The sequence below is a fragment of the Lissotriton vulgaris genome, chromosome 8 (assembly GCF_964263255.1).
Source record: "Lissotriton vulgaris chromosome 8, aLisVul1.2, whole genome shotgun sequence".
NCBI lineage: Eukaryota > Metazoa > Chordata > Amphibia > Caudata > Salamandridae > Lissotriton > Lissotriton vulgaris.
The window spans coordinates 1,532,648,479-1,532,672,012 of record NC_141696.1 but is presented as its reverse complement, the minus strand read 5'-3'; the positions used below and the strand labels follow the sequence as shown (position 1 = coordinate 1,532,672,012).

At 41.5% G+C, this 23,534-nt stretch overlaps 4 non-coding genes across 4 annotated transcripts; all 4 read left to right on the top strand.

Annotated features, from left to right (window-relative positions):
• Positions 1-1,422: 1,422 nt before the first annotated feature.
• On the top strand, positions 1,423-1,495 carry TRNAF-GAA (transfer RNA phenylalanine (anticodon GAA)). The gene has a single exon. It is a non-coding gene; the product is annotated as a tRNA-Phe (tRNA).
• A 1,676-nt stretch (positions 1,496-3,171) lies between these two features.
• Positions 3,172-3,244, top strand: TRNAF-GAA (transfer RNA phenylalanine (anticodon GAA)). The gene has a single exon. It is a non-coding gene; the product is annotated as a tRNA-Phe (tRNA).
• Positions 3,245-9,583: 6,339 nt separating this feature from the next.
• Positions 9,584-9,656, top strand: TRNAF-GAA (transfer RNA phenylalanine (anticodon GAA)). The gene has a single exon. It is a non-coding gene; the product is annotated as a tRNA-Phe (tRNA).
• A 13,062-nt stretch (positions 9,657-22,718) lies between these two features.
• On the top strand, positions 22,719-22,791 carry TRNAF-GAA (transfer RNA phenylalanine (anticodon GAA)). Its single transcript has one exon. It is a non-coding gene; the product is annotated as a tRNA-Phe (tRNA).
• The last annotated feature ends 743 nt before the right edge of the window (positions 22,792-23,534 follow it).

The following is a 23,534-nucleotide window of genomic DNA, read 5'->3' as shown; positions in this document are numbered from 1 at the left end:
TCAGTAGTCAGATGACATTGCTTACCTACTCATGCCAAATATATCTGGGTGATATAGTGCTAGTCCATTCAGAGTTAAAAAAACAACTACCTAACCTGGATCCCAAAAATGCTATTTACCCATTGCACCAGTTAACTGCGGAATGATACAGGACTCCTTAAAACATATCTCTACCATATGAGGTTAAAAATCCAGGTCCTGCATCTATTTTGTTAAATGGTTCAAATTAAAGTATGAAGACCCCAGCTATCAGAAGGCTGAAATAGCTCAGGTGGGAGAGTGTTAGACTGAAGATCTAAAGGTCCCTGGTTCAATCCCGGGTTTCGGCACAGTTGAGAGGTTCCTTGCTTCTAACAAAATAGGTCTTGGAATCAGTTGTAATACTGTTTCTCTATTCATCAAATTTTTTCCAACTGATCTACAACACAATCAATTTAACATAGACTTTGCTTTATGTCCTCCTTCTAAACTTGCTTCCACCTCTCTTACCTTCAGGTTTGACAATGAATATTTCCCATTTCATGCTTTTTTGTAAAGTAAACTCTTGTCTGCATTACCTTCCTCTTCCCCTTGAACACAGATGTCAGTAGTCAGATGACATTGCTTACCTACTCATGCCAAATATATCTGGGTAATATAGTGCTAGTCCATTCAGAGTTAAAAAAACAACTACCTAACCTGGATCCCAAAAATGCTATTTACCCATTGCACCAGTTAACTGCGTAATGATACAGGACTCCTTAAAACATATCTCTACCATATGAGGTTAAAAATCCAGGTCCTGCATCTATTTTGTTAAATGGTTTAAATTAAAGTATGAAGACCACAGCTATAAGCAGGCCGAAATAGCTCAGTTGGGAGAGCGTTAGACTGAAGATCTAAAGGTCTCTGGTTCAACCCCGGGTTTCGGCACTGTTGAGAGGTTCCTTGTTTCTCACAAAGTAAGTCTTGGAATCAGCTGTAGTACTTTTTTCTCTATCAACATTTTTATCAACTGATCTACAAAACGATCAATTCAACATAGACGTTGCTTTCTGTCCTCCTTTTAAAATTTCTTCCACCTATCTTGCCTTCAGGTTTGACTATGAATGTTTCCCATTTCGTCCTTTTTTGTAAAGTAAACTCTTGTCTGCATCACATTCAACTTCCCCTTGAACACAGATGTCAGTAGTCAGATGACATTGCTTACCTACTCATGCCAAATACGTCTGGGTAATATAGTGCTAGTCCATTCGGAGTTAAAAAAAAAAAATGACCTAACCTGGATCCCAAAAATATTATTTACCCATTGCACCAGTTAACTGCTGAATGATACAGGACTCCTTAAAACATATCTCTAACATATGAGGTCAAATACCCAGGTCATGCATCTATTTAGTTAAATGGTTCAAATCAAAGTATGAAGACTATAGCTAGCAGCAGGCCGAAATAGCTCAGTTGGGAGAGCGTTAGACTGAAGATCTAAAGGTCCCTGGTTCAATCCCGGGTTTCGGCACAGTTGAGAGGTTCCTTGCTTCTAACAAAATAGGTCTTGGAATCAGCTGTAGTACTTTTTCTCTATTCATCAAATTCTTTCCAACTGATCTACAACACAATCAATTTAACATAGACTTTGCTTTATGTCCTCCTTCTAAACTTGCTTCCACCTCTCTTACCTTCAGGTTTGACAATGAATATTTCCCATTTCATGCTTTTTTGTAAAGTAAACTCTTGTCTGCATTACCTTCCTCTTCCCCTTGAACACAGATGTCAGTAGTCAGATGACATTGCTTACCTACTCATGCCAAATATATCTGGGTAATATAGTGCTAGTCCATTCAAAGTTAAAAAAACAACTACCTAACCTGGATCCCAAAAATGCTATTTACCCATTGCACCAGTTAATTGCGTAATGATACAGGACTCCTTAAAACATATCTCTACCATATGAGGTTAAAAATCCAGGTCCTGCATCTATTTTGTTAAATGGTTTAAATTAAAGTATGAAGACCACAGCTATAAGCAGGCCGAAATAGCTCAGTTGGGAGAGAGTTAGACTGAAGATCTAAAGGTCTCTGGTTCAATCCTGGGTTTCGGCACAGTTGAGAGGTTCCTTGCTTCTAACAAAATAGGTCTTGGAATCAGCTGTAGTACTTTTTCTCTATTCATCAAATTTTTTCCAACTGATCTACAACACAATCAATTTAACATAGACTTTGCTTTATGTCCTCATTCTAAACTTGCTTCGACCTCTCTTACCTTCAGGTTTGACAATGAATATTTCCCATTTCATGCTTTTTTGTAAAGTAAACTTTTGTCTGCATTACCTTCCACTTCCCCTTGAACACAGATGTCAGTAGTCAGATGACATTGCTTACCTACTCATGCCAAATACGTCTGGGTAAAATAGTGCTAGTCCATTCGGAGTTAAAAAAAAAAATGACCTAACCTGGATCCCAAAAATATTATTTACCCATTGCACCAGTTAACTGCTGAATGATACAGGACTCCTTAAAACATATCTCTAACATATAAGGTCAAATATCCAGGTCATGCATCCATTTAGTTAAATGGTTCAAATCAAAGTATGAAGACTACAGCTAGCAGCAGGCCGAAATAGCTCAGTTGGGAGAGCGTTAGACTGAAGATCTAAAGGTCCCTGGTTAAATCCCGGGTTTCGGCACTGTTGAGAGGTTCCTTGTTTCTCACAAAGTAAGTCTTGGAATCAGCTGTAGTACTTTTTTCTCTATCAACATTTTTATCAACTGATCTACAAAACGATCAATTCAACATAGACGTTGCTTTCTGTCCTCCTTTTAAAATTTCTTCCACCTATCTTGCCTTCAGGTTTGACTATGAATGTTTCCCATTTCGTCCTTTTTTGTAAAGTAAACTCTTGTCTGCATCACATTCCACTTCCCCTTGAACACAGATGTCAGTAGTCAGATGACATTGCTTACCTACTCATGCCAAATACGTCTGGGTAATATAGTGCTAGTCCATTCGGAGTTAAAAAAAAAAATGACCTAACCTGGATCCCAAAAATATTATTTACCCATTGCACCAGTTAACTGCTGAATGATACAGGACTCCTTAAAACATATCTCTAACATATGAGGTCAAATATCCAGGTCATGCATCTATTTAGTTAAATGGTTCAAATCAAAGTATGAAGACTACAGCTAGCAGCAGGCCGAAATAGCTCAGTTGGGAGAGCGTTAGACTGAAGATCTAAAGGTCCCTGGTTCAATCCCGGGTTTCGGCACAGTTGAGAGGTTCCTTGCTTCTAACAAAATAGCTCTTGGAATCAGCTGTAGTACTTTTTCTCTATTCATCAAATTTTTTCCAACTGATCTACAACACAATCAATTTAACATAGACTTTGCTTTATGTCCTCCTTCTAAACTTGCTTCCACCTATCTTACCTTCAGGTTTGACAATGAATATTTCCCATTTCATGCTTTTTTGTAAAGTAAACTCTTGTCTGCATGCATTACCTTCCACTTCCCCTTGAACACAGATGTCAGTAGTCAGATGACATTGCTTACCTACTCATGCCAAATATATCTGGGTAATATAGTGCTAGTCCATTCATAGTTAAAAAAACAACTACCTAACCTGGATCCCAAAAATGCTATTTACCCATTGCACCAGTTAATTGCGGAATGATACAGGACTCCTTAAAACATATCTCTACCATATGAGGTTAAAACTCCAGGTCCTGCATCTATTTTGTTAAATGGTTTAAATTAAAGTATGAAGACCACAGATATTAACAGGCCGAAATAGCTCAGTTGGGAGAGCGTTAAACTGAAGATCTAAAGGTCCCTGGTTCAATCCCGGGTTTCGGCACAGTTGAGAGGTTCCTTGCTTCTAACAAAATAGGTCTTGGAATCAGCTGTAGTACTTTTTTCTCTATCAACATTTTTATCAACTGATCTACAAAATGATCAATTCATCATAGACTTTGCTTTCTGTCCTCCTTTTAAACCTTCTTCCACCTATCTTGCCTTCAGGTTTGACTATGAATGTTTCCCATTTCGTCCTTTTTTGTAAAGTAAACTCTTGTCTGCATCACATTCCACTTCCCCTTGAACACAGATGTCAGTAGTCAGATGACATTGCTTACCTACTCATGCCAAATATATCTGGGTAATATAGTGCTAGTCCATTCAGAGTTAAAAAAACAACTACCTAACCTGGATCCCAAAAATGCTATTTACCCATTGCACCAGTTAACTGCGGAATGATACAGGACTCCTTAAAACATATCTCTACCATATGAGGTTAAAAATCCAGGTCCTGCATCTATTTTGTTAAATGGTTCAAATTAAAGTATGAAGACCCCAGCTATCAGAAGGCCGAAATAGCTCAGTTGGGAGAGCGTTAGACTGAAGATCTAAAGGTCCCTGGTTCTATCCCGGGTTTCGGCACAGTTGAGAGGTTCCTTGCTTCTAATAAACTAGGTCTTGGAATCAGCTGTAGTACTTTTTCTCTATCCATCAAATTTTTTCCAACTGATCTACAACACATTCAATTTAACATAGACTTTGCTTTATATCCTCCTTCTAAACTTGCTTCCACCTCTCTTACCTTCAGGTTTGACAATGAATATTTCCCATTTCATGCTTTTTTGTAAAGTAAACTCTTGTCTGCATTACCTTCCACTTCCCCTTGAACACAGATGTCAGTAGTCAGATGACATTGCTTACCTACTCATGCCAAATATATCTGAGTAATATAGTGCTAGTCCATTCAGAGTTAAAAAAACAACTACCTAACCTGGATCCCAAAAATGCTATTTACCCATTGCACCAGTTAATTGCGGAATGATACAGGACTCCTTAAAACATATCTCTACCATATGAGGTTAAAAATCCAGGTCCTGCATCTATTTTGTTAAATGGTTTAAATTAAAGTATGAAGACCACAGCTATAAGCAGGCCGAAATAGCTCAGTTGGGAGAGCGTTAGACTGAAGATCTGAAGGTCTCTGGTTCAATCCTGGTTTTCGGCACAGTTGAGAGGTTCCTTGCTTCTAACAAAATAGGTCTTGGAATCAGCTGTAGTACTTTTTCTCTATTCATCAAATTTTTTCCAACTGATCTACAACACAATCAATTTAACATAGACTTTGCTTTTTGTCCTTATTCTAAACTTGCTTCGACCTCTCTTACCTTCAGGTTTGACAATGAATATTTCCCATTTCATGCTTTTTTGTAAAGTACACTTTTGTCTGCATTACCTTCCACTTCCCCTTGAACACAGATGTCAGTAGTCAGATGACATTGCTTACCTACTCATGCCAAATACGTCTGGGTAATATAGTGCTAGTCCATTCGGAGTTAAAAAAAAAAATGACCTAACCTGGATCCCAAAAATATTATTTACCCATTGCACCAGTTAACTGCTGAATGATACAGGACTCCTTAAAACATATCTCTAACATATAAGGTCAAATATCCAGGTCATGCATCCATTTAGTTAAATGGTTCAAATCAAAGTATGAAGACTACAGCTAGCAGCAGGCCGAAATAGCTCAGTTGGGAGAGCGTTAGACTGAAGATCTAAGGGTCCCTGGTTAAATCCCGGGTTTCGGCACTGTTGAGAGGTTCCTTGTTTCTCACAAAGTAAGTCTTGGAATCAGCTGTAGTACTTTTTTCTCTATCAACATTTTTATCAACTGATCTACAAAACGATCAATTCAACATAGACGTTGCTTTCTGTCCTCCTTTTAAAATTTCTTCCACCTATCTTGCCTTCAGGTTTGACTATGAATGTTTCCCATTTCGTCCTTTTTTGTAAAGTAAACTCTTGTCTGCATCACATTCCACTTCCCCTTGAACACAGATGTCAGTAGTCAGATGACATTGCTTACCTACTCATGGCAAATATATCTGGGTAATATAGTGCTAGTCCATTCAGAGTTAAAAAAACAACTACCTAACCTGGATCCCAAAAATGCTATTTACCCATTGCACCAGTTAACTGCGGAATGATACAGGACTCCTTAAAACATATCTCTACCATATGAGGTTAAAAATCCAGGTCCTGCATCTATTTTGTTAAATGGTTTAAATTAAAGTATGAAGACCACAGATATTAACAGGCCAAAATAGCTCAGTTGGGAGAGCGTTAGACTGAAGATCTAAAGGTCCCTGGTTCTATCCCGGGTTTCGGCACAGTTGAGAGGTTCCTTGCTTCTAATAAACTAGGTCTTGGAATCAGCTGTAGTACTTTTTCTCTATCCATCAAATTTTTTCCAACTGATCTACAACACATTCAATTTAACATAGACTTTGCTTTATATCCTCCTTCTAAACTTGCTTCCACCTCTCTTACCTTCAGGTTTGACAATGAATATTTCCCATTTCATGCTTTTTTGTAAAGTAAACTCTTGTCTGCATTACCTTCCACTTCCCCTTGAACACAGATGTCAGTAGTCAGATGACATTGCTTACCTACTCATGCCAAATATATCTGAGTAATATAGTGCTAGTCCATTCAGAGTTAAAAAAACAACTACCTAACCTGGATCCCAAAAATGCTATTTACCCATTGCACCAGTTAATTGCGGAATGATACAGGACTCCTTAAAACATATCTCTACCATATGAGGTTAAAAATCCAGGTCCTGCATCTATTTTGTTAAATGGTTTAAATTAAAGTATGAAGACCACAGCTATAAGCAGGCCGAAATAGCTCAGTTGGGAGAGCGTTAGACTGAAGATCTGAAGGTCTCTGGTTCAATCCTGGTTTTCGGCACAGTTGAGAGGTTCCTTGCTTCTAGCAAAATAGGTCTTGGAATCAGCTGTAGTACTTTTTCTCTATTCATCAATTTTTTTCCAACTGATCTACAACACAATCAATTTAACATAGACTTTGCTTTTTGTCCTCATTCTAAACTTGCTTCGACCTCTCTTACCTTCAGGTTTGACAATGAATATTTCCCATTTCATGCTTTTTTGTAAAGTACACTTTTGTCTGCATTACCTTCCACTTCCCCTTGAACACAGATGTCAGTAGTCAGATGACATTGCTTACCTACTCATGCCAAATACGTCTGGGTAATATAGTGCTAGTCCATTCGGAGTTAAAAAAAAAAATGACCTAACCTGGATCCCAAAAATATTATTTACCCATTGCACCAGTTAACTGCTGAATGATACAGGACTCCTTAAAACATATCTCTAACATATAAGGTCAAATATCCAGGTCATGCATCCATTTAGTTAAATGGTTCAAATCAAAGTATGAAGACTACAGCTAGCAGCAGGCCGAAATAGCTCAGTTGGGAGAGCGTTAGACTGAAGATCTAAAGGTCCCTGGTTAAATCCCGGGTTTCGGCACTGTTGAGAGGTTCCTTGTTTCTCACAAAGTAAGTCTTGGAATCAGCTGTAGTACTTTTTTCTCTATCAACATTTTTATTAACTGATCTACAAAACGATCAATTCAACATAGACGTTGCTTTCTGTCCTCCTTTTAAAATTTCTTCCACCTATCTTGCCTTCAGGTTTGACTATGAATGTTTCCCATTTCGTCCTTTTTTGTAAAGTAAACTCTTGTCTGCATCACATTCCACTTCCCCTTGAACACAGATGTCAGTAGTCAGATGACATTGCTTACCTACTCATGGCAAATATATCTGGGTAATATAGTGCTAGTCCATTCAGAGTTAAAAAAACAACTACCTAACCTGGATCCCAAAAATGCTATTTACCCATTGCACCAGTTAACTGCGGAATGATACAGGACTCCTTAAAAAATATCTCTAAAATATGAGGTTAAAAATCCAGGTCCTGCATCTATTTTGTTAAATGGTTCAAATTAAAGTATGAAGACCCCAGCTATCAGAATGCCGAAATAGCTCAGTTGGGAGAGCGTTAGACTGAAGATCTAAAGGTCCCTGGTTCAATCCTGGGTTTTGGCACAGTTGAGAGGTTCCTTGCTTCTAATAAAATAGGTCTTGGAATCAGCTGTAGTACTTTTTCTCTATTCATCAAATTTTTTCCAACTGATCTACAACACAATCAATTTAACATAGACTTTGCTTTATGTCCTCCTTCTAAACTTGCTTCCACCTCTCTTACCTTCAGGTTTGACAATGAATATTTCCCATTTCATGCTTTTTTGTAAAGTAAACTCTTGTCTGCATTACCTTCCACTTCCCCTTGAACACAGATGTCAGTAGTCAGATGACATTGCTTACCTACGCATGCCAAATACGTCTGGGTAATATAGTGCTAGTCCATTCGGAGTTAAAAAAAAATGACCTAACCTGGATCCCAAAAATATTATTTACCCATTGCACCAGTTAACTGCTGAATGATACAGGACTCCTTAAAACATATCTCTAACATATGAGGTCAAATATCCAGGTCATGCATCTATTTAGTTAAATGGTTCAAATCAAAGTATGAAGACTACAGCTAGCAGCAGGCCGAAATAGCTCAGTTGGGAGAGCGTTAGACTGAAGATCTAAAGGTCCCTGGTTCAATCCCGGGTTTCGACACAGTTGAGAGGTTCCTTGCTTCTAACAAAATAGGTCTTGGAATCAACTGTAGTACTTTTTCTCTATTCATCAAATTTTTTCCAACTGATCTGCAACACAATCAATTTAACATAGACTTTGCTTTATGTCCTCCTTCTAAACTTGCTTCCACCTATCTTACCTTCAGGTTTGACAATGAATATTTCCCATTTCATGCTTTTTTGTAAAGTAAACTCTTGTCTGCATTACCTTCCACTTCCCCTTGAACACAGATGTCAGTAGTCAGATGACATTGCTTACCTACTCATGCCAAATATATCTGGGTAATATAGTGCTAGTCCATTCAGAGTTAAAAAAACAACTACCTAACCTGGATCCCAAAAATGCTATTTACCCATTGCACCAGTTAATTGCGGAATGATACAGGACTCCTTAAAACATATCTCTACCATATGAGGTTAAAACTCCAGGTCCTGCATCTATTTTGTTAAATGGTTTAAATTAAAGTATGAAGACCACAGATATTAACAGGCCAAAATAGCTCAGTTGGGAGAGCGTTAGACTGAAGATCTAAAGGTCCCTGGTTTAATCCCGGGTTTCGGCACAGTTGAGAGGTTCCTTGCTTCTAACAAAATAGGTCTTGGAACCAGCTGTAGTACTTTTTTCTCTATCAACATTTTTATCAACTGATCTACAAACTGATCAATTCAACATAGACTTTGCTTTCTGTCCTCCTTTTAAACTTTCTTCCACCTATCTTGCCTTCAGGTTTGACTATGAATGTTTCCCATTTCGTCCTTTTTTGTAAAGTAAACTCTTGTCTGCATTACCTTCCACTTCCCCTTGAACACAGATGTCAGTAGTCAGATGACATTGCTTACCTACTCATGCCAAATACGTCTGGGTAATATAGTGCTAGTCCATTCGGAGTAAAAAAAAAAAAATGACCTAACCTGGATCCCAAAAATATTATTTACCCATTGCACCAGTTAACTGCTGAATGATACAGGACTCCTTAAAACATATCTCTAACATATAAGGTCAAATATCCAGGTCATGCATCTATTTAGTTAAATGGTTCAAATCAAAGTATGAAGACTACAGCTAGCAGCAGGCCGAAATAGCTCAGTTGGGAGAGTGTTAGACTGAAGATCTAAAGGTCCCTGGTTCAATCCCGGGTTTCGGCACAGTTGAGAGGTTCCTTGCTTCTAACAACATAGGTCTTGGAATCAGCTGTAGTACTTTTTCTCTATTCATCAAATTTTTTCCAACTGATCTACAACACAATCAATTTAACATAGACTTTACTTTATGTCCTCCTTCTAAACTTGCTTCCACCTATCTTACCTTCAGGTTTGACAATGAATATTTCCCATTTCATGCTTTTTTGTAAAGTAAACTCTTGTCTGCATTACCTTCCACTTCCCCTTGAACACAGATGTCAGTAGTCAGATGACATTGCTTACCTACTCATGCCAAATATATCTGGGTAATATAGTGCTAGTCCATTCAGAGTTAAAAAAACAACTACCTAACCTGGATCCCAAAAATGCTATTTACCCATTGCACCAGTTAATTGCGGAATGATACAGGACTCCTTAAAACATATCTCTACCATATGAGGTTAAAACTCCAGGTCCTGCATCTATTTTGTTAAATGGTTTAAATTAAAGTATGAAGACCACAGATATTAACAGGCCAAAATAGCTCAGTTGGGAGAGCGTTAGACTGAAGATCTAAAGGTCCCTGGTTCAATCCCGGGTTTCGGCACAGTTGAGAGGTTCCTTGCTTCTAACAAAATAGGTCTTGGAACCAGATGTAGTCCTTTTTTTCTATCAACATTTTTATCAACTGATCTACGAAATGATCAATTCAACATAGACTTTGCTTTCTGTCCTCCTTTTAAACTTTCTTCCACCTATCTTGCCTTCAGGTTTGACTATGAATGTTTCCCATTTCGTCCTTTTTTGTAAAGTAAACTCTTGTCTGCATCACATTCCACTTCCCCTTGAACACAGATGTCAGTAGTCAGATGACATTGCTTACCTACTCATGCCAAATATATCTGGGTAATATAGTGCTAGTCCATTCAGAGTTCAAAAAACAACTACCTAACCTGGATCCCAAAAATGCTATTTACCCATTGCACCAGTTAACTGCGGAATGGTACAGGACTCCTTAAAACATATCTCTACCATATGAGGTTAAAAATCCAGGTCCTGCATCTATTTTGTTAAATAGTTCAAATTAAAGTATGAAGACCCCAGCTAACAGAAGGCCGAAATAGCTCAGTTGGGAGAGCGTTAGACTGAATATCTAAAGGTTCCTGGTTCAATCCCAGGTTTTGGCACAGTTGAGAGGTTCCTTGCTTCTAACGAAATAGGTCTTGGAATCAGCTGTAGTACTTTTTCTCTATTCATCAAATTATTTCCAACTGATCTACAACACAATCAATTTAACATAGTCTTTGCTTTATGTCCTCCTTCTAAACTTGCTTCCACCTCTGACGTAAATAATTAATTTACTCTCTTAATTTCTATGCAGGTAAGTACTTAATCAATAGCAACTCAATCGGAATGAAAAAAGACAGAGTCCGTGGTGTTAGAGTTTCTAAGGGTTTTATTCCTCATAAAGGAATGGTCTAGACCAGGATATCATGTTCTGACCACCACAGGGGTGTCAGAAGGGATAGAGCGCTCCCGTTTATTAACAATACATAGCTTATATACTTAATTCACATCATAGGCAATAGTGTAGGAGGCGTAACAGCTGAGAGAAGACAAGATAACAGTATACACGTGTTACTAGTACGTAATCAAGAGGCGTAAACTAGGCGTGAATCAGAGGTGTGTGCTAGAAACGTCACTGATAGGTGACGCAAGTGGGTGGCACCAAGGGGTGGTGCTAACAGAATTGTTGCAGTGTCAACAGAAATCGGAAGCTTGGATGCGCGCGCAGCTGCATGACGTGTGATTGACGGGGTGCAGGGGACTTGACATTTACACTGACGGAAAGAGACAGAAGTCTGGCATGTCAGACCAACTTGTACTTTTATCGTATCTGATATCTGATGTTTAGGAACCATACTATCTGGGCGGAAAGGTCTCTAGGGCAGAAGCTATTCTATGCTAACTGTGGATGCGTGTATAAGCGCCTAAGTGTCTACATGAGAAGCGTGGGGGCACGGGGCCTTCCATGGAAGCATGGTAACAGAGGCTATGAATTACTTGCATTGAGACAGGTCGGCCCTTTGGCTCTGCAGCTGGAGAGGATGTTTACTGGAGCTAGTAGGCAGGAATGCATTCTCGAGGAGCGGAACAGATAACTCGAAGGTTATAGTCAGTCTTGGCAGAAAGCAGGCTGAGCTGAGCGCGAGGGGCCGCGCTGAAAGTAAGTCAGAGTTCACGGGTACAGAGGTAGCCTGGGCAGAGGCTGTCAGAGTCAGGAAGCCAAAAGAGGCTCGATGGCAGAAATCAGGGCCTACTCTGCCAGAGCAGGGAAACATGTAAAATGTACTACAAAAAGACGGTGGCATAGCATACTTAGGAACGGACTATATAATCCATTCAGGGTGGATCTGAAAGAGGACAGGTTAACGTTGGACGCAAATGTATTTGCGTCTTCATAGCTGGCACAGGAGGGAAGTTACATGCACTTTAAGCTGGTACATGGAGTCGGTGGGGTACGCGCTAGGGAACATAACATGACCAAAAATTTATATTTCCTCATTCCCTCCTTGTTCCCTACGGACCCTTCATGAAATATTGATCCTCATGAATCGATCAGTTTGTTCTTGCAACATCATTTGTTCTTCTTTCTTTCGTTTACGTTTTGAGAGAAAACTTGAGTGTTCAATACAAGAGGTGGCACACAGTCCACAAATCGCTGGCCCACACTGCAGGCACAGGCAGCAACTGAATACTAGGACTAGGCCAATGCCTAGGAAGGATAGGATCTTCCATCCCCAAGCTGTTAACGTTGTCCAGAACCAACCGGACCAAGTCCAGGTGCCTGGATTCTGATGTATCTGATTTGCAATTTTATGGAGACGGGTGATAGCTTGATATACAGATGGTGCGTTTTGTGGTATGAAAACACAGCAACTTGACCCGATGACCTTACAGGCTCCACCTCTATCTGCCAAGATGACGTCAATAACAAGACGATTCTGAAGGACAACAACCCGCATGGCGGACTGCTCTTCTGTTAAGTTACCTAAGGCGGAGGCAGTTTCATTCACTACTGCTTCAAGTGTTCTAGTTAATCTGCGTATTAATTTACTATTCTGAACAGGGCCTAAAAAGAAAAAGAATCCTTTATTAAAGTCGGTGTACTGTTCCCATGCCGTTTCTGTGTAGTCGACAAGTGGGATATCTCTTCTGGATCTATTCTTTACTAGATTGGTATTTCTATGGTAATCAGGAGGAGCTAGAAAAACAGGTGGCAGAAGGAATGCAATGTAACAGGTACCATCCCAATCTGGAGGTAGACGTATGTATGCGGTATGACCACAAACAAAGTAAGAGTGACTAATAGCTTTAAAAGACGATTTTCCATGATCACTGAATTCGACCACAGTAGTACATTTACTATGACCTAAGTGTATTGAACCTTTCTTCTTGATACATAATTCACCAGTAACTGGCAATACTGACATAATTGGTAGAACTGGTGCAGCTTCGGACTCGACAGTAAGAATCATAAGGCTAATTGTATAATTACCTAATCCATACACTTCATTTTCTAGATCAGTTCCTATTCTGGTGGGGAGTCCCTCCTTATCTGGGTAACAGACGTCGAGCAGGACCAGGTTCAGGTTTCCCCAAACCCAACCCCCATCGAAAACAGCAATATCAGGATCTAAGGAATTAATTATTTTAAACCATGCTCCGCAGGAGCCATTGTGAGTGAACGGATACGGAAAGAGGGGCAGGGCTCCCTTGTAATTCTGGTAGGGAGGGAGTCGGCCACATATCCAGCAATTTGTAGCATTGTTAGTTTGATGAGAATGATGTAGCATACTAATGAATGTATTGTTGCGCAGCGCAAGTCTGTAGGAAAGCTCGTGTGGAGGTAACTCACTAAAAGTGTGTTCAGCAGAAACATTGTAAGCAGCATGTTCACGCTTGAAAATAGGATAATAGATAGGCAAAACGATACTGACAACAATAATTAAAATACTCAGAATAAACATGATTAATAGTGTCACTATGCAGTGACTACGAAGTGATTTGCAATATGTACGTTTCTTTGCTTCTCTCTCTCTCTCTCTATCTCGATCTAGGGGATACATGTCAGAAACTATTTAACCGATTCACCTAGGGGAGGACTTAAACAATTAAACTGTCTGACTTGCTAGATCGTAATTTCATGCGATATTGTTCTTGAGGAGTCTTTTCTCGTTCAGATTCTGTAAAGTCCTTTTGTTCGACACAGTCTTTGGTGGGGGTGGACGAGTCTCGATCAGGTTTCAGTCCAAAGAATTTTTTTATATGACTCGTGTGGACCCACCCCTTTCTTCCTTCTATTTTCACGGCCGTCCTTGTTGTTAGAAGAACGGTCTTCGGGGACTTCCAGCGGGGCTCCAGCGGACTCTTTCTGTCGAAGTTGCGGACGAACACAAGGTCGCCAGGACGGACGTCGTGTGGCTTTACATCAGTGTTGTCAGGGAAGGCTGCGGCAACCTGTGAACAACATGATTGGAGTGCAGACATCAAGGAGGCAAGGTAATCTGTCAACATGTTACAATCAACATCAGTAATCTTTTTCGGAATGGGCGTCCCCCACATATTCGGTGGTCTGCCAAAGACCACCTCGTACGGGGATAGCCCTGATCTCGAATGGGCGACCATTCTCATGTAGAATAGTGCCACTGGCAGGGCGATTATCCAGTCGACCCCTTTCTCCTGACATATTTTGGCAAGGCGGATCTTTAGTGTCTGGTTATGCCTTTCTACAAGGCCTGCTGCTTCGGGATGTCGGACACAATGGAACTTCCACTGGTATCCCAGTAATAAGGAAACTTCTTTCATTAATGCAGATGAGAATGGCTGACCGTTATCTGAGTACACGACACGAGGCAAGCCGTATCGTGGGAAGAATTCACGAACCAGCTGCTTGGCAGTGGTCGGAGCAGTGTAATCTGGGACTGGGTATGCTTCGGTCCAGCGGGACAGAGCACAGACAATTACGAGAACATATTTAAATCCTCGACAACGGTCCATCTGGATATAATCCATCTGGAGGACTTCAAAAGGGTGATCGGGAGGATGAAATCCACCTTGCTCTACAGGGACGCTTTTTCCTGGATTGAACTGACAACAGATCATGCAAGTACGCACTTTCTGTTTTGCTGCTGCTCGTAAGTGTTTATTGTTCCAGAGATTTTGTAAACTGTCTAACATCGCTTTCTCCCCTAGATGTGCAGGACTATGTGCTGTATTTATCATTACTTGAACCATAGAGTCAGGGAGAAACCATGTAGATTTTCCCTTCGTCATCCAACCTTGATCTGTCTGGATCCCTCCTAGTTCGATCCATTTCTTTATTTCTTCTGGAGTAGCATGTGTCTGAATGTCGATAACATCTAGTGTGGGATCCCTGACTGTCATACAGTTTGTCGGATCTGTTGTCATTGTCGTATCAGTTATCTGAGTGTGGGTCAGTGCTGTATGTTTTGCTGTCTGGTCTGCCAGGTCGTTACCCTGGGAAACAGAATCTGTGACTTTAGTATGTGCTTTACACTTCATAACGGATATGGCTGAAGGCAGATGTATTGCTTCTAACAGTGCTTGAATGAGAGGACCGTGTTGGATTTTGGCACCATGAGAGGTCAGAAAACCTCGTTCTTGCCAGAGCATGCCGAAGTCGTGTACGACTCCGAACGCATAACGGGAATCAGTGTATATGTTGACATTTCTGTTCTTGGCTAGAATACAGGCTCGGGTCAGAGCGATGAGCTCTGCCGCTTGAGCAGACAGTGTATCAATACGATGTGTTTCTTTAACTTCAGTTTCAGTGGTCACGGCATACGCGGCCACTAACTCTCCTGTACTTGTTCTCATGCATGAACCGTCCACATAAAGTGTCAGGTCTGGATTTGTCAACGGAACATCTGTTAAATCTCGTCGGGGCTTTGTTACTGCATTAATGATCTCTATGCAATCATGCGGAACTGGATCTGTCATATCTATAGGTAAGAGTGTTGCTGGGTTCAGGATACTGCAACGTCTGATTTCTATGTGTGGCTGGAATAGTGTCAATTCGTAACCTGTCAGTCGTGCTATAGTCAAGTGTTGAGTTTGGGTTCTGTTTAAAAGAACCTCTACAGAATGTGGAACTTGTACTGTTAACTGATGGCCTAAAACAATTGAATCGCTCTGTCTGATTGCTAACGCTGTTGCTGCTACTGACTTTAAGCACGCAGGGAGTGCCTGGGCTACTGAATCCAATGTACTTGAAAAATAAGCACAAGGCTTATGTGAACCTGCTTGGTCTTGAGTGAGGACAGACAACGCTGTACCATCACGTTCTGTAACAAAAAGTGTAAACGGTTTGCTGTAACATGGTGTCGCCAAAACTGGTGCTTGGCATAATGCTTTCTTTAATTCCTCAAAGGCTTGTGTATGTTCCTGAGTCCAAGGGAGGGCAGGCGAAGTTGCTGCCTCCTGCGTCGTTAACTGGATGAGTGGTTTAGCTAGAAATGCATATTGAGGAATCCATTGTCTGCAGTACGAGGTGAGGCCTATGAAGGCCCGCACTTCCTTTTGTGTCTGGGGTCGTGGCATATTTACAATTAACTGAATGCGATCGGGAGTGAGCTGTCTCCCCACTTTGGACAGCAAGTGACCCAAGTACACAACTTGCTGAACACAGAATTGTAGCTTCGAAGGAGACACCTTGTGTCCCTTGTCGGCCAGGAAATGTAAAACTGTCAATGATGCTTGTTCACATTCGGGCTCACTTCGTGCGGTGATCAGTAGATCATCGACGTATTGTAGTAAAGCGGTGTTAACTGGCATTTGAACACAATCTAGTTGTCTTTTCAGTGCTTGACTATAGATGCTGGGGCTTTCTGTGAATCCTTGAGGTGCGCGGGAAAATTTGAAACTTCGTCCATTTAAACTGAATCCGAAGAGATATTGGCTCTCCGGATCAATAGGTACACTGAAGAAAGCGTTCTTGAGGTCAATTACAGTAAAGAACGTTGCTTCTGAATCAATAGCAGTCAATAGGGAAGAGATATCGGGGACCACAGGGAACTGCGGTACGATGCACTTGTTCAGTTCTCGAAGATCAATCACCAGCCGATATACTGGCGGTGCATTGGGGTCTGTACGTTTAAGAATTGGAATGATGGGTGAATTACAGATATTGGAGTCGGTCTCTACGACCACTCCTTGGGCAATAAGCTCTTCAATGATTTTCAGTAAAGCCACTACAGCATCGGGTGGTAACTTGTATTGTCTGATTCTGGGTAGAACAACTCCTGTCTTGAGTGTAACACGATATGGAGTGATATGCATACAACCTACATCAGCTGGGCCTTTTGCCCATAAGTGATCTGGTACATTTTTCAATCTGACATCAAAATCTCTTAAAACATAATGACCCTTGAAATCCCGTAGAAAGAGTCTGACTCCCTCCGGGGAACAGCATATTATGGCTCCTAGAGCCTTCAGTGTTTTAATTCCTAACAGATTTTCTGGGCATGATTTCGTGAGTAACAAATCTGTAACTCGGGATAATGGACCCACAGCTAATGGTACTGGTTCCGAAACTTCATTTACAATAGGCTGTCCTGAAAAACCAAGGGATACATTCTGTGAGCCTGAGAGGGGTGCCCCTGGGACTTCATTGTGACTGATTGTAGTGCGACTTGCCCCTGTGTCAATTAAAAACTTTCTGTCTTTTCCCAATACGTGACTGTGTACATAAGGACCTTCTTGATCTACAGGAATTTCAATAAGAGGCAAACCACCTTCCCTCTCTAGGCTGTTTCATGTGTATAGGGGGTAATCTGGATATGCAGATTGGGCATACTGGTACATCTGTTGTGAAACTTGCTGAGTCGCGGCAATGGGCTGTGGCTGCGGTACTGCTACTGTCTGTGCTGTGTGTGATGGAGCATGCATAGGCTGTGTATTCTGCATCGGCTGTACATTTTGTGAAGTCTGTTGCTGGACCTGATCTTGTCTAGGCGGATGCGGTCTTTCTTTAGTTTTACCTGTTGAGATGTTATGTTTTAGGACTGGGCATTCATGAACATAGTGACCTGGCTGTTTGCAGTAATTACATGTCCCTTTAACGGGAGCTGTAGAGTGATTGGTCTGGGCCCCACCTTTTCTCTGGCCGTCGGCTGGGACCGTCTGAGCCACCAACATTTTCATTTTTGTGTCCTTCATACGCTTCTGTTCCTGATCTTGTTCTTCCCTAATTCTGTTCTGATGATATTGTAACATTTGTAACATCTGGGATGGCGTATTTGCCTGCCAAGTACTTTCAACTTTGTACACTCTATTTTTAACTAACGGTAGGGAATTCTCGACTAATTTTGATACGAAAAGATGTGGATATGACTCGCTGCTTGGTTGTAGGCCGCTATTTATAATGAAACATTTCTCGAATCTTGAATAGAAGTCACTAGTATCTTCATCTTGTTTCTGTTTACAGGACGAGATTGCGTCCCAATCTTCCTTTCTAGTTGTCAATAATCTTGGCAAAACCTGTACTATTAATCCGGGCAATGCTTTAGTCCTATCCCCAAGGCCTACCCCTGGGATTCGTTTGCTTTCTTCGTCTTCTATTTCTGCCCATGCTATCTTAGACTCTCCCACCTCCCAATCCTTTTCCTTTAATTTCTCGTAAATGCCCGTGGGCAACAGTACTTTTAACATTTTCATAATATCATCATACGTGTAATCCCCCATCAGTAGCATGTCTTTAAGCTCTCTGTGAAAACCTGCAGGGTCTTTATCATGACACGGGACTAATTTCTTCATTTCTAACAGTTCTAACTTGGTCAGTGGTGTGTGGACATACACACGCTTCAAAACTTGATCCGCACCCATAACTGGGTGTACTTCCGGTAAGGGGTTCTGACTTTCAATGCCACTCAGGCATTGCATGTGGTACGTTTTTCTTTCTGGAGGCGGGGGGGGAACATATTCAGAACTTATAAAGGTGTTATATTTACGTCGTTGTTCTATAATTATTTGTATTAACTTGGTACTGAAACCTCTCCATCTATCCATGAGTAGTGCTTCTAATGTTTCGTGTAAGGGACCTGGATCGGAATGGTTGTTTCTGAACTTGATGAGGAGGTGCTGAATCATGTATACACCTGCTAATTTCTGCTCGTCTGGGGAAAGGTTCAAGAATGTCTGTGCTAATGTATCGTCATTGTATATGTCTGGGTTTTCGGCCCATAACACGGCTGACCGGGCTAGTTCCTGTTCATCCATAGAATTGAGTACATGGTACCCCATTCGGTCTCGAAGCCTTTTATCAGTTTCCTGGAACTGATGTTCAGAAGAATTCGGGTTTGTTAAAGCAGAGAGAAAAACTCTCTTGTTTTCCGGACGGATGCCTTTCCTAAGGTAGTTTCCTTTACCTACATACGCTATAGTATCTGCAGTCCTTCCTTGTTCTGTAAGTTCTTCTTCCTCCTCGGAGGAAGCTTTATCATTCCCTTTCTGATGTGCCGTTATCACTGCCCTTCTAATTTTCTGGTACATACTGGCTATGCAAGCCCCCTTGTCATGTTTTCCTTCGGCTATATTTTGACCCCACTTTGTTAGTCCATCTAATTCACTTTGATCTGTCTCGGGCCTGTCTCGTTCTCTTATTAGACAATTTATGAAAAATCGTAATATCTGTGCTTGAATGTCAACTTTCTGTTTATCCATGGCATCCTTGATACTGTCAGGGTCTTTCCCTGTCTGTATAAACTCGTATATTCTATCGAGACGCTCCTTCATTCCTACATAGCATAGCAAGATATCAGTGGCAGATCTTAATCGTAGTGATGCCAATATCATTAGATCGTTTTTTCCGGGTACTGGATCATATCTGCAAACTGACATGTTTTCCTTTAATGCGTCAAGACGCGTCAAGTGGGGAGACTGGAAAGGATTCTGCGTGTCCCTTAAATTGAATCTGTGCGTTAATGGCGGGGTCTGCGGACCCGCAGTCGCACCTCCTGAGGCGGATGCTTGGGCATTATCTCTCCGCGGAGTCTGTATCTGAACTTGAATTTGTCGTTTAGTAGGATCAGGTAGGACTGGTTTCGGTAGGTCAATCTTGAGTGCGGGAAGTGGCGGAGCGGGCGGGACAGGGGAGGTCTGTCGCGGTACTGGTGGAACATGATCTGGGGGCGTAGTACCACCCCCATCCCTGTCAGTAGGCAGGGCACGAACAGGCAGATTGGTGTAAGCTGGTGCTACATCCTCTAGATAAGAATTTAAGAATATGTCTTTAGTAGTTTTATGCATTACTTTAGTTGGAACTAATGGTGGCGGTAAATTTTTTGGTAATTCTGATAGGCCTTCAGATGTGCCCTCGGCCGCGAGATACATTCCGTTTACAAGATTGTTTCGGGCACGGTCTATTTGTTCTGTCTTTACTCGGATCCCTTCAATAACTAATTCATTTTCTTGGGCTTTTTCTGATTCTTTAAGTCTGTCCTCTCTACGGAGTGCTTTCTCAGCACGCTTATGTGATTCCTTACGCCAAAATTCTATGGCGTCTTTCTGGGATTGTCTAGCTTTCTTTTTCCATAATGGTTCTTCTACCTTCATGATGCACTCGGCATCCCATGTTCCAGTAACAGGCCATCTGTGTCTTTCGTCTAGGTGTTTGGTGTAATCGGCCCATAAATCTAGATATAATATGGCATCTATGCCATGCTTATGATACATAAAGTTACCTGGAGTGTCCCTAGGGGGAATAGGAATTTCTTCCTCCAGTATCCCTTTCCTGGTTCCTATCTGCTTTAACTTGTTGAAAAACGGCATTTTGTTTACTTATTACTGAGTGCTCGATCTTTACTATTTAATACGAGTTACAGCTAGTTGATACAAGGAACACAATAATGCACATTAAACAGTCACATTCATACCACGACATTAATCACATAAGAAGACATATAAAACATAGATGACTACCCCCCTATACTGGATGTACTGCTCAACAGTACAGATACACTGATGTAACAGTGCAGAAATTCGGAATACTAGATATACTGCTAAACAGTACAGATACACTGCCTAAAAACAGTGCAGACCGGACTTGCGTACCCAAACCCGTCTAGATACGACCCAGCAATGGTACTCACCGGGAAGCACGGAAACAGAAGGCCTCGGAAAACTCGACTGGACTCGACTCGGTACTTCGGAAAACTTCGGAAAAACTTCGGAAACCTGGTGGGCCTCCTGACACCTCGGACCTTGCTTCTTTCGGCTAGGCTCTGGTCGGGATCCTCCGCACTCCTCACCGCCTCGTCTGGGCACTGATCGCAGTCTTCGTCACCTCCTTGGGTCAGAGGGAGATGCAGGAAATCCTGCCGGTACGCGTAGGTTCCGTCTAACTGACGGCAGGGGACAGAGCTTGCAATGCGCCAACCGGCGCGTGAGGTGGGGGAGGGGTCCCTCTTCGGGCGCCAAAATGACGTAAATAATTAATTTACTCTCTTAATTTCTATGCAGGTAAGTACTTAATCAATAGCAACTCAATCGGAATGAAAAAAGACAGAGTCCGTGGTGTTAGAGTTTCTAAGGGTTTTATTCCTCATAAAGGAATGGTCTAGACCAGGATATCATGTTCTGACCACCACAGGGGTGTCAGAAGGGATAGAGCGCTCCCGTTTATTAACAATACATAGCTTATATACTTAATTCACATCATAGGCAATAGTGTAGGAGGCGTAACAGCTGAGAGAAGACAAGATAACAGTATACACGTGTTACTAGTACGTAATCAAGAGGCGTAAACTAGGCGTGAATCAGAGGTGTGTGCTAGAAACGTCACTGATAGGTGACGCAAGTGGGTGGCACCAAGGGGTGGTGCTAACAGAATTGTTGCAGTGTCAGCAGAAATCGGAAGCTTGGATGCACGCGCAGCTGCATGACGTGTGATTGACGGGGTGCAGGGGACTTGACATTTACACTGACGGAAAGAGATAGAAGTCTGGCATGTCAGACCAACTTGTACTTTTATCGTATCTGATATCTGATGTTTAGGAACCATACTATCTGGGCGGAAAGGTCTCTAGGGCAGAAGCTATTCTATGCTAACTGTGGATGCGTGTATAAGCGCCTAAGTGTCTACATGAGAAGCGTGGGGGCACGGGGCCTTCCATGGAAGCATGGTAACAGAGGCTATGAATTACTTGCATTGAGACAGGTCGGCCCTTTGGCTCTGCAGCTGGAGAGGATGTTTACTGGAGCTAGTAGGCAGGAATGCATTCTCGAGGAGCGGAACAGATAACTCGAAGGTTATAGTCAGTCTTGGCAGAAAGCAGGCTGAGCTGAGCGCGAGGGGCCGCGCTGAAAGTAAGTCAGAGTTCACGGGTACAGAGGTAGCCTGGGCAGAGGCTGTCAGAGTCAGGAAGCCAAAAGAGGCTCGATGGCAGAAATCAGGGCCTACTCTGCCAGAGCAGGGAAACATGTAAAATGTACTACAAAAAGACGGTGGCATAGCATACTTAGGAACGGACTATATAATCCATTCAGGGTGGATCTGAAAGAGGACAGGTTAACGTTGGACGCAAATGTATTTGCGTCTTCATAGCTGGCACAGGAGGGAAGTTACATGCACTTTAAGCTGGTACATGGAGTCGGTGGGGTACGCGCTAGGGAACATAACATGACCAAAAATTTATATTTCCTCACCTCTCTTACCTTCAGGTTTGACAATGAATATTTCCCATTTCATGCTTTTTTGTAAAGTAGACTCTTGTCTGCATTACCTTCCACTTCCCCTTGAACACAGATGTCAGTAGTCAGATGACATTGCTTACCTACTCATGCCAGATATATATGGGTAATATAGTGCTAGTCCATTCAGAGTTAAAAAAAACAACTACCTAACCTGGATCCCAAAAATGCTATTTACCCATTGCACCAGTTAATTGCGGAATGATACAGGACTCATTAAAACATATGTCTACCATATGAGGTCAAAAATCCAGGTCCTGCATCTATTTTGTTAAATGGTTTAAATTAAAGTATGAAGACCACAGCTATAAGCAGGCCGAAATAGCTCAGTTGGGAGAGCGTTAGACTGAAGATCTAAAGGTCCCTGGTTCAATCCCGGGTTTCGGCACAGTTGAGAGGTTCCTTGCTTCTAACAAAATAGGTCTTGGAATCAGCTGTAGTACTTTTTTCTCTATCAACATTTTTATTAACTGATCTACAAAATGATCAATTCAACATAGACTTTGCTTTCTGTCCTCCTTTTAAACTTTCTTCCACCTATCTTGCCTTCAGGTTTGACTATGAATGTTTCCCATTTCGTCCTTTTTTGTAAAGTAAACTCTTGTCTGCATCACATTCCACTTCCCCTTGAACACAGATGTCAGTAGTCAGATGACATTACTTACCTACTCATGCCAAATATATCTGGGTAATATAGTGCTAGTCCATTCAGAGTTAAAAAAACAACTACCTAACCTGGATCCCAAAAATGCTATTTACCCATTGCACCAGTTAACTGGGGAATGATACGGACTCCTTAAAACATATCTCTACCATATGAGGTTAAAAATCCAGGTCCTGCATCTATTTTGTTAAATGGTTCAAATTAAAGTATGAAGACAACAGCTATAAGCAGGCCGAAATAGCTCAGTTGGGCGAGCGTTAGACTGAAGATCTTAAGGTCTCTGGTTCAATCCCAGGTTTCGGCACAGTTGAGAGGTTCCTTGCTTCTAACAAAATAGGTCTTGGAATCAGCTGTAGTACTTTTTCTCTATTCATCAAATTTTTTCCAACTGATCTACAACACAATCAATTTAACATAGACTTTGCTTTATGTCCTCCTTCTAAACTTGCTTCCACCTCTCTTACATT